This window comes from Chiloscyllium plagiosum, chromosome 13, assembly GCF_004010195.1.
Source record: "Chiloscyllium plagiosum isolate BGI_BamShark_2017 chromosome 13, ASM401019v2, whole genome shotgun sequence".
Classification (NCBI taxonomy): Eukaryota; Metazoa; Chordata; class Chondrichthyes; order Orectolobiformes; family Hemiscylliidae; genus Chiloscyllium; species Chiloscyllium plagiosum.
In genome coordinates this window covers 27,559,007-27,569,582 of record NC_057722.1, presented here as the reverse complement: position 1 = coordinate 27,569,582, position 10,576 = coordinate 27,559,007, and positions in this window count along the sequence as shown.

Below are 10,576 nucleotides of genomic sequence, written 5' to 3'. Positions count from 1 at the left end.
CAGTCTTAGAGTTTGGTTTCACTCATGCAGAATTTTACAGGCGGCAAAAGCATCCTCTGGGACAATTGTGATTTATCTCACTGTCTAACCGAGACTGCAGTTTCTGCTTAGGAGGTAAAGAACAAGAGTCTAAGATACATGATTACTGAGCAAATATACTCCACAACTACAAACATATTTCATAGTAATTCCTTTCAAATATTGCAGCTGCCTTGTTTGCTAGCTGGTAGTGAAAGCTTCTCACTTTCCACAGTCTATTATGCACCCCTGCTGAGTGCTAAATAAAATATCTTGCACAACCAGTGAATGAGTATGATTATAACTCTCATTTGTATTCCAGCTGCAGTAAACATGTGCTGTTTTAACAATCTACAGACCATGTCATTCGAAATGGAATGTCTTCAAAGTTGGAGGTTAAATTCGAGTGGTATCACAGTGCAGTATTCAACACCTTGGAACTGACATTGTCGTTTAATTGAACCTTTGATTCTTGTCTAATCAAATGAGAATCAATTCAAATATGTCTGCCTCTCGCATATAAGTAATTTTCTAGTATTAAAACTCATAGGGCAGAATCTTCTAGCAGCTTGAGCGATGTGAGCTATAGCGAGGCATGTGGCAAAGAAGGGTGACAAGTGTGGTATGGGTCATCTTGATGCTATGATCATCTCACTCCATCTTTTATACTTACACAAGTGACTAAATTCTGGTGAGGCAGTGGCGGGATGCTAATTGACAGGGTTGAAAACTTGTTAAATGCCATGACTTGTCTTATTAGTATTCAGCTTTCTTTTTTTAACCAAACTTGCCTAACAAGCTCAACATCAGGAAAACTCAACAAGGAAACCAGAGCAAGCACCTGACGGATTCAACTCACTATTTGCTCTGAATGACCTCTATTTTGGAAACTGGGTACCAACACCCCTAGAGCATGTCCATGGACACTGGTCACACACACCTCAAGCCTACAGACATTGGCATCCAGTATGTGCCAACCTCCAAGAACCATCATGGTGCATTTCTGATCCACATACAAGACATTTCTGCAACTCAATGCTACACTCAGGCTACAATGGCAACTATCAATGTAATGCTGCTGCAAGGATGGTGTTCACTCTGAGGCCTGAAGCCAGCTCATGGACTGGATCAGGCTGCATCTCTAGTCTCTTTGTTTGTTGTCAGAGTACCCAACTACTCTGAGCCTGTCTGGATGCTCACAGTATCCTTGCCTTGCATTGTCTTTTCTTGCCTTAATGCAATTTTCGCCTTCAGTGAGAGTAACCAGGCTCATATTGCTGCTGCCTTGTTTTCTTATTTAGTGCAGGCACAAAGCCAAGAAGCTTGTCATAGTTGTCACAAACCATCAGTCAGAATAAGGGGAATAGCTTTCGTTCAGGGGTTCCGTTCACAGTGAGTCAAGGGCAATCTCTGATACCAGTCCAGGCACTCCTCAGAGCACTCAGTGTCAAAGTCCCTCCTCAAGCAGGCTGAGGAGCCAAATGTCAGGCAGCCACCAGCTGTCTGCACTCTTTCTGCTTTACTGCAGGCTGTTTGCCTCCTGGAATGAGAGAGAGCAGGTACTCAGGTAGATGGAAGGTGGTACAGCTGTTACTTTTGATATAGATGGGAAATTGGCCAAGCAAGTGAGCAAACAGTGCAGGGGTTGGTGTGAATGAGAGCGTGGGGACACAATGATACAGGCAATAATGAAAGTGGTGGAGCTTGATTCTTGGCGGGAATTTGGTACAGTAGCAGAATTAGATTGAATGTGAGATTTTGGAGAGAATATGGCGGAATTTATGTTGGATGAGTGGCGAAGGACATTGACCTTCCTCCTGCATTGCGAGGCAGTTCTCCAAACATCTGAGAAACCTGAGTGGCAACTTGAACAAGGTTGGCTTGATGTGATGTGGCATCAACTGGTAGTCCTGGGATGGTGTGCATTCCACATTGGCACCTCCCAAGGCAACAGGACCTCCAGGAACCTGAATGCAAAGGTCCCAAATTCTGCTATATCCAGGGCAAATCTCAGGAACTGTGCAGGGCAGCTCTTAAAAAAATAGCATGGCATGGCAAGGACAAATCCACCCGGCCAATTACTGCCCCATCAATCTACTCTTGATCATCAGTATAGTGCTGGAAGGTGTCATCAATAGTGCTATCAAGTAGCACCTCTCAGCAATAACCAGCTTGGTGACACCCAGTTTGGGTTCCGCCAGGGCCACTTATCTCCTGACCTCATTAAGCTTTCATTCAAACCTGGACAAAAGAGCTGAATTCCAGAGAGGAGATGACAGTAACAGCTCTTGACATCAAGGCTGCTTTCAACCGAGTGTAGCATCAAGGAGCCCTAGCAAAACTGGAGTCAGTGGGTATCGGAAGCAAAATCTCCACTGGTTGGAATCATATCTGGCATGTAAGAAGATGGCTGTGATTGCTGAAGTCAATCATCTCAGCTCCAGGACACCTCTGCAGGAGTTCCTCAGCATCGTGCCCTAGACCCAACCATCTTCTGCTTCTTCATCAATGACCTTCAGAAGTAAAGATTTTTGTTGATTGTTGCACAATATTCAGCACCATTCATGACTCCTCAGATTTTGAAACAGTCCAGGTTCAAATGCAACAAGATCTGGGCAACATCCAGGCTTGGGCTGAAAAACAGTAAGTAATATTTGTGTGACACATATGCCAAGCTGATCATCTCAGATAAAAGGCAATCTAATCACCACTCCTTGACATTCAATGGTGCTACCATCACTGAATCCTCCACTTCAACATCCTGGCAGTTACCATTAACCAGAAAGTCAATTGAACTTGCCACATAAACATAATGGCTTCAAGAATAGGTCAAAGGCTAGGAATACTGCGATAGGTAACACATTTCCTGACTCCCGAAAGCCTGTCCACCATCTACAGCACACAAGCCAGGAGTGTGATGGAATACTCCTCGCTTGCCTGGATGGGTGCAGCTCCAACAACACTCAAGACGTTTGGCACCATCCAGGACAAAGCCGCCTGCTGATTGGCACCACATCCACAAGCATCCACTCCCTCCACCGCTGATGCTCAGTAGCAGGATAGTGTACTTTCTAAAGATGCACTGCAGAAATTCATCAAGACATCACCTTCCAAACCAATGATCACTTTCATCTAGAAGAACAAGAGCAGCAGATACATGGGAATATCACCACCTGCAAGTTCCCTTCCAAGCCACTCACCATCTGACTTGGAAATACATAGGAACCTGAATTATCCGAAGGAGCCAGGCAGGGAGTATTTTGTTCAGTTAATTGAATTCTTGGTAATCAAATGCTGGATAGCACAGTTTAGCCCAGTATTATCTTGCTGGATAATCCGATATTCGGTTAATCGAATGCCGGACAATCAAGGTTCCACTGTCTATCGCCATATCAACACTGTCGCTGGGGCAAAGTCCTAGAATTCCATCCCTAAGGGCATTGTTGGTCAACCTACAGTATGTGGACTGCAGTGATTCAAGAAGGCAATTCACCACCATCTTCTCAAGCGCAATTAGGAAGGGGCAATAAATGCTGTTCAGGCAGCAATGCCCACATCCTGTGACTGATTAAAAAAATGCAGTTAACTTTGCTTACAAAAAGGAACTTGACTAATTATTTGATGAAATTACTTTGAAATTCCTTGAGAATGTAAAAGCCAATATGTAAATTCAACTTTCTTCGATCTGTACTTCAAAAAATGCTTCTTTCAATCTTATTTTGCAAACTTTCTTAAGATGTACTTTCATCTTAGTTCAAAAAGATAATCACGTCAGTTATTTGCATTTTTAGGATACCAGTATGCACGAACACATTATCAGCACAGATTTATAATCACTACAATGGAGCATTAACCTCATATGTTCATATTCCTAAGGAATCAGGACAACCATTCAAAAAGTAACTAGTAACACCAGAAGTATAGAATGCACAGAAAAGAGAATCCTGGTTGGTCCCTCTACCCTTTCTATATTTCATCACAATAATGATACATCTGTATTTACTGAGCATGTTTAACAATGTTGCTCAGCATCTATCTTTCAGAAAATTGCAAGTACCATTGGAGGTCATGTGAGGTCAATTTTACAAAATGTACAGATCATAAAGGCTTTTTGGACTGATTGCATTTTTCTGCTTTAATATTTTGCTATATTCTCAGAAGGCATGCAGTGTTAATGATATGATAACTGTATTGTCAATGCAAAGAGTGCACAGTGAAGGGCATTGATTGATTAAATGCCTTGGGCAGATATGTAATTCTATTTAAGTGGTAAAAGTGATAGGTCAGACATTCATTGTAGTCTTTCCATGCCCGCTTGAATCCTGCTGATTATGCTTCTCCTCGTGCCTGATTTAAGCGGGTGTCCTGTTCCAACCAGGTGAGGAGACCACCATTTCTAGGTGGTCACAACAATTTTTAAAAATGTTTTTGGAATGTAACGATCACATTCCAATTAAACTCTGTTATCCAAATTAAAAATGAAAATGAGCCAATTCCAAGTTTTTTGGGAAATCAGCAACAAAAAGGGCAGAGTGGTGTCTAGTACAGACAAGAAGGTCAAGGCAATAGAGATGCAAATCTGAAGAAAGTACCTTGAGTTGTAAAAATTTAAAGACCCAAGTCTAACTATTTAGTTGTTGACCTGTTACTTTAGCAGTGGCAAAGTTGGCAAATCTTGAGTTCTTAGTGCACAATATTTTCTCCAAATGATTCTTCGCTGTTCCTGGTTTCTGTGATTGAGACTGAGGCAAAGAATGAGAAGAGCTTTCAGTTTCCTTGCTGTCATCAGTCCATGTCATGTTTTGCTCCAAGGCTGCTGATAATATATTATTCCTTTGTGGATTCTGATGTTTGTGTCATTGCTTCATTTGAAGCAGGATAATGGTAGGCCATCTTTCATCTCTCAATATGTACAGTATGATGCAAGTGTGACAAGTAAAACAAGAGCTATGAATTTCTTGACACCTCCCTGAGTTTCAATGTCTCTTGATTAAAATGTTAGTTCCAATGGAGTTAGTTATTGTATGTAAATGTATTCCATGTAGATTGCCTGGTCTTGTCAGGTGATCATAGCAGATAGTTTAGGTCAACAGTGTTCTTTTAAAACTGTTTTTAGTCAATGAAACTCTCAAGTCTTAAAGTCAAATGATGGAAGTTGAATATTACTAATCCATTTTCACTCTGATTGAATGAATTAATTATCAGTTAAATGTAATGATAAAGCTTTGAAACACTCACATTTTCGAGTGTATTATCTCCACCCAAAATTAATTTTTACTTTAATTTGAAAAGTTTCCTTTAGTGTTTTAGTGTTTGTTACAGAGCCTTTAAAGGATGATTCTTGAGTTATTTTGCTAACTAGTTTAGTCACTTAATTGGTATATTCAAGAAAGTATAAGGTAAAAGTGATGGGATGCAAGCATTGTTTCTCATTCCTGAAGAAAGGCCTATGCCCGAAACGTCGAATCTCCTGTTCCCTGGATGCTGCCTGACCTGCTGTGCTGTTCCAGCAATAAAGTTTCAACTTTGATCTCCAGCATCTGCAGACCTCACTTTCTCCTTGTTTTGTGAGGAAGCAGACAAATGTAATGTACTGTGGAAATGAATCTAACATTAAGTAAAAGGTTGGTGCCTGTTTTTTTACTTCACTATCTGACTTTAGAATGAAATAATATGCAAGAGCAAATTTAATTAATGTGTAATATTGATGAAAATATTTTCTCTCGGAGCACATATTAGGAAATCATAAAAGTGTATTCTCAGATTTTTCCATCCAAAATAGATGTTAAATCATGAGCACTTTGTATAAAAAATTGAACATTGGGGATCATGGGACATTCAGCATTAAAAACAGAATGATACATTTGAGAGAATCTTGTGTCTGTATGACAGAGACATATGAAAGATCTACCCAAGAGGAGATGAAATTGGGGATGGGGGAGAAAGAGTGTCACACAAAATATCTAATCAGCTGGAGATGAGATCAGAGGAAAAGACAGAGAGTCATATAGTAATATGATTAAGGAAAGATGAGATCATGGGAATAAGGTGGAAAGATATAATTAAAGGTGAAGCAGCTGCTCAAGTGAACTTTTTCTAATTGTATTAATTGACCGCCTCTAACGTGTAGAACCCCTATGATCATTTGTGAAAGTAAAATTTCTCTTTAGATGCCTGTGTCTCATAAAGATTACTTGTTTTGAATAAGGCATTCAACTTGCTCATAGGTACAGCAGGTAATCAGGAAGGCAAATGGAATACTGGCCTTGATTTCAAGGGGTTGCAGCAAAGGAGTAGGGATGCCGTTTACTGCAACAGTATAAAATGCCGGTGAGACCACAGTTGGAGTGCTGGAAGCAGTTTTTGTCCCCTTACTTAAGGGAAAATGTCATTTCATTGGAGGCAATTCAAAGAAGGTTCACTAGGATGATCCCAGGTGTGGAGAGATTGTCATATGAGCAAAGGTTAAATAGGTTGGGACTCCAATCATTGGAGTTTAGAGGTGATTTCATTGAGACATTTAAGATTCTTAAGGGGTTTGACAGGAAAAATGCTGAGAGAATGTTTCCACGCTTGGCAGAGTCTAGGAATAACAGCCTTAGTCTCAGAATAAAGGGATGTCGATTTAAGGCTGTGTTGAGGAAGTGTTTCTTCTTTCAGAGGGTTGTGAGGCTTTAGAACTCCTTGCCACAGAAAGCTGTGGGTGGACAATCCTTGTGTAGATTTAAGACTAAGACTGACCAATTCTTGACCAGTAGGGAATCAAGTTACTGAAAATGCAGGGAAGTGCACGTGAGGAATGGCAGATCAGTCATAGTCCTATTGAATGGTTGATCAGGCTCAAGGGGCCAAGCAGTCTACTCCTGTTCCTGTGTCTTATGGTTTTGTTGACTTGAAGCATTTTTTGGGTTATGGAGCAAGCCCTCTTCCCTTATATAAAGGAACAAGAATGGGATATGCCACATTAGGACCAAGAAAGCGATGGAACCAATCAAGGCGTGAGTATTTTTGAGGTACCACATGTAGTTACAAAAGGTCTACATTGCTACAACTGTTAATTTAAGGTATTATCAACGAAACTACACCTACAGACTTCAGTGTGGGGCATTCAGTGTGGAGGTGGGAGGGGGTGGAGGGAGGGTGCCACAGGGTACTGCACAGAACCTGGAGCCACCAGGTTGATCAAAACCATTGCACAATAGATAGGCGAGAATTATGGGAAGTAGGGAGTTTTATCCAAGCTGTTGTTCAATGGAAGTCAGAATCTCCATAGGTCAGAGCCTAGAGGCGAAAAATGACTGTAGGAATAGACACAAGAAATTTCAAGTAGTGAGTGATGAGTTTAAACAGAGACATGTCAAAAGATAGTATCTTTCATGGGGAGCCTGAGGGGTTGACAACTAAATTTCTAGTTGACGAAAAAGAAGACTTTGATTGGTAAGTTGAAGAAAAACGGTTGGAATCCTGAGGACTCACCGTAGAAGCAAAAGATCCAGTGAGATGGCCTGAAAAGGGATAAGGAAGAGAAGAGACTGCTAATAATTAATAGTTTCTTGAGAATGAAAAAGCAAGTCGAGAAAAACTGCCAGTCCAGTAATTGAATCGTGGTTAAAATGAAAGTCGACAGGAGTTATGAAAAGTTATAAGAAATTTTACTGGATACGGTAACACTATAGTCTAGAATGCTGCTAAAAAGATAAAAGAATAAAAATATTTGCATTTGTATGTGTGTGCATGTGAATGTGCAAGTCCATGTTAATGATTAATCTCTTTGTGTGTTCAAAATATGGTGAATGGTAAATATATAAAATATGTCGAACTGAAAGTTGTCTTAAATTGGTGTAAATTAAAGGAAGAAGCCGTGCTAAAAACGAGTGTTTAAGTCTTTGGAAATAACAATTTGCTTTATTTGGTGATTTAGGAATTTCTAGGGTGGGTCTAGATTATAATAATTTTGGATGAGGCTACTGGTGAGGGGAACAATGGGTGGTGAAGAGCTGAAATGTGTCATGATTCAACTTGACAAACCACGAGGAGAGTCAGGCAAAGGATATTGTTGCTTATTTATCTGTACACATGGAGACTCAGTCTTATTCATTCTAAGACTGAAATTTTTCAAAAACTTGGATTAAGGCTTCTTATTCTAAATGTCTATGTCGAGGCATTCCATGACCCTCTTTGTTGGGGGGTCTTCCATGTCCTAGTTTATGGTGAACTATGCTATTTATGTGTGAAGATAATACTGACTTCTCACATTACTAAACATCTGTCGTGTTTCTGATGTTCCCCACACAGGCTCATTGAAACCATGACCAAACATCTAGCCCCAGCTGGACTCCTCATTAATGTGACCGCAGTGCTACAAAAGTGCAGAGTAATTGAGGAGGAACAGTTGCATTGGGAAGCCCAGGACCAGCAGTAAACTGTCGGAGCGACCAAATGGCCTTCACATGAAGCAGTCACAGCTGAAGTTCCCCTCAGAATGGGCAGGATGTATTGAAGGTCCAGAATGTATTTTCCTCAATGCTGTTTCCCTCCAAGTAAGCAAGTGAACAACATCACCACAGACTACAGATGTCCTGGGACATCATCACAGAATTGCTGGAATGGACTTGTAATTTGAAGGGGTGTGGCCATCTATCCTGGTGAGCATCAAAGTAACAGCTGTGTTAACCTTTTGTCTCACAGTACTCAATCCACAAATGTATCAAGGCTCATCCCAATGCAATTTGTGCAAGACTCCACCACTTCATCTCGTTTTCCTATGATCAGGTCAGTGCCACAGCTTGGGCACCAGACTTCAGTAACATAATTGGCTTCAGCCAGGTGCAGGGTGCTGGAGACTGTGTACATGTTGAGAGTATCATCTGATAACAGGGCTGATTTTATCAACAGAAAAGGTGTGCACTGCATCATTGTACCAGGTACTTACAACTATTAGCATCACATCTTAGAAAACTGCACCAGGTACCCTGGGAGCTGCCAGGATCTCTAAGTTCTTGAGAAATCCAAGGTTCTTGCTTTGTTTCAGGATGGTTGGATACCTTCCAGGGATGGTTACTGGTCTGCAACCATAAATGGATGACTATTATACCAGCGCCTGGCTGAGGCAGAGCATAGATACAATGTAGCCTGTTCTTTCACCCGGGCCATCATGCAGCAGACAATAGGCTTCCTGAAGATGAGGTTCCAATGCTCGGAGCAGTCTGAGGAGGGTTTGCAGGACACTTCAGAGTGTGCTGTATAATCCCTGCAAGCTGCACCTGTACAACAAGAGTAAGCAATGACAGGGTGTGATGGATGCTGAAGAACTGGGAGAGCAGCAGCATCCTTCTGAGGAGCAAGTTGAGGACATTGGGCAGGAAGAATATCACCTTCAGCATGACAGTGAGGTACAGCATCAGTGGCAACATACCAAACAGGACGTGGTTGACAGCTAATTCCAATAGATGTAAGCTGGGTTTAGTGATGATTCATTGACTAAATTTGTTGCTATGTAAAAAGCAAACAGTCCTTACCTGTTCCAAAAGCAAATTCAACTTTTCTTGTTTGTTTTTTTCATTGCTTTTGCTGTTGCTGAATGAAAGTGAACATTATTTTTAACCTTCTGAGGGCTTTCCAACATGTGATCTTCCTACTTTGATCGGTTCTTGTAATTGCATTTACAATGGCTGTTGATCATAGAGTCCTATGAGATGGAGACAGGCCCTTTGGCCCAAACCTTTAAATGTTGTTAATGTACTTGCCTCAACTATCTCCGCTGGCAGCTCATTCCATATGCACAGCCTCTGTGTAAAAATGTTGCCCCCTCAGGTTCCCTTTTATTCTTTCCTCTCTAACCATAAACTGATGCCCTCTCATCCACAATTGCATGCATTCACCCTATCCATGTCTCTCATGATCGTATACATCTCCAAAAGGTTCTCCCTCAGTCTCCTATGCTCTAAAGAAAAAAGTCCTAGCTTATTCAACTTCTCCCTATAACTCAGATAATTGAGTCTTGGCAACATCCTTGTAAATTTCTTCTGCATTCATTCCAGTTTAATAACATCCTTCCTGTAACAAGGTGACCAAAACTGAACACAATACTCCAACTGTGGCCTCACCAACATCCTGTGCAACTGCAACATAATTTCCCAGTTTCTATATTCAATGCCCTGACTGATGAAGGCCAGTGTGCCAAAAGCCTTCTTCACTGCCATGTCTCCTGTGACTCCACTTTCAGAGAACTGTGAACTTGAACTCAAAGATCCCTCAGTTCCACTGCACTCCTTAAGGTCCTACCATTCATCATGAAACTCCGACCTTGATTTGACTTTCCAAAATGCAAGGCCTCACACTTACCTATATTTGTCTCCATTTTCCAATTCTCTGTCCACTTCCCCAGCTGACTAAGGTCCTGCTGCAACCTTTGACAACCTTCCTCACTGTCCACGATACCACCTATTTTAGAGTCATCAGCAAACGTACTAATCATGCTTTGTACATTCTCATCCAAATCATTGACATACATAACAAACAGCAATGGAGCCAGAACCAACTTCTGAGGCACTCCACT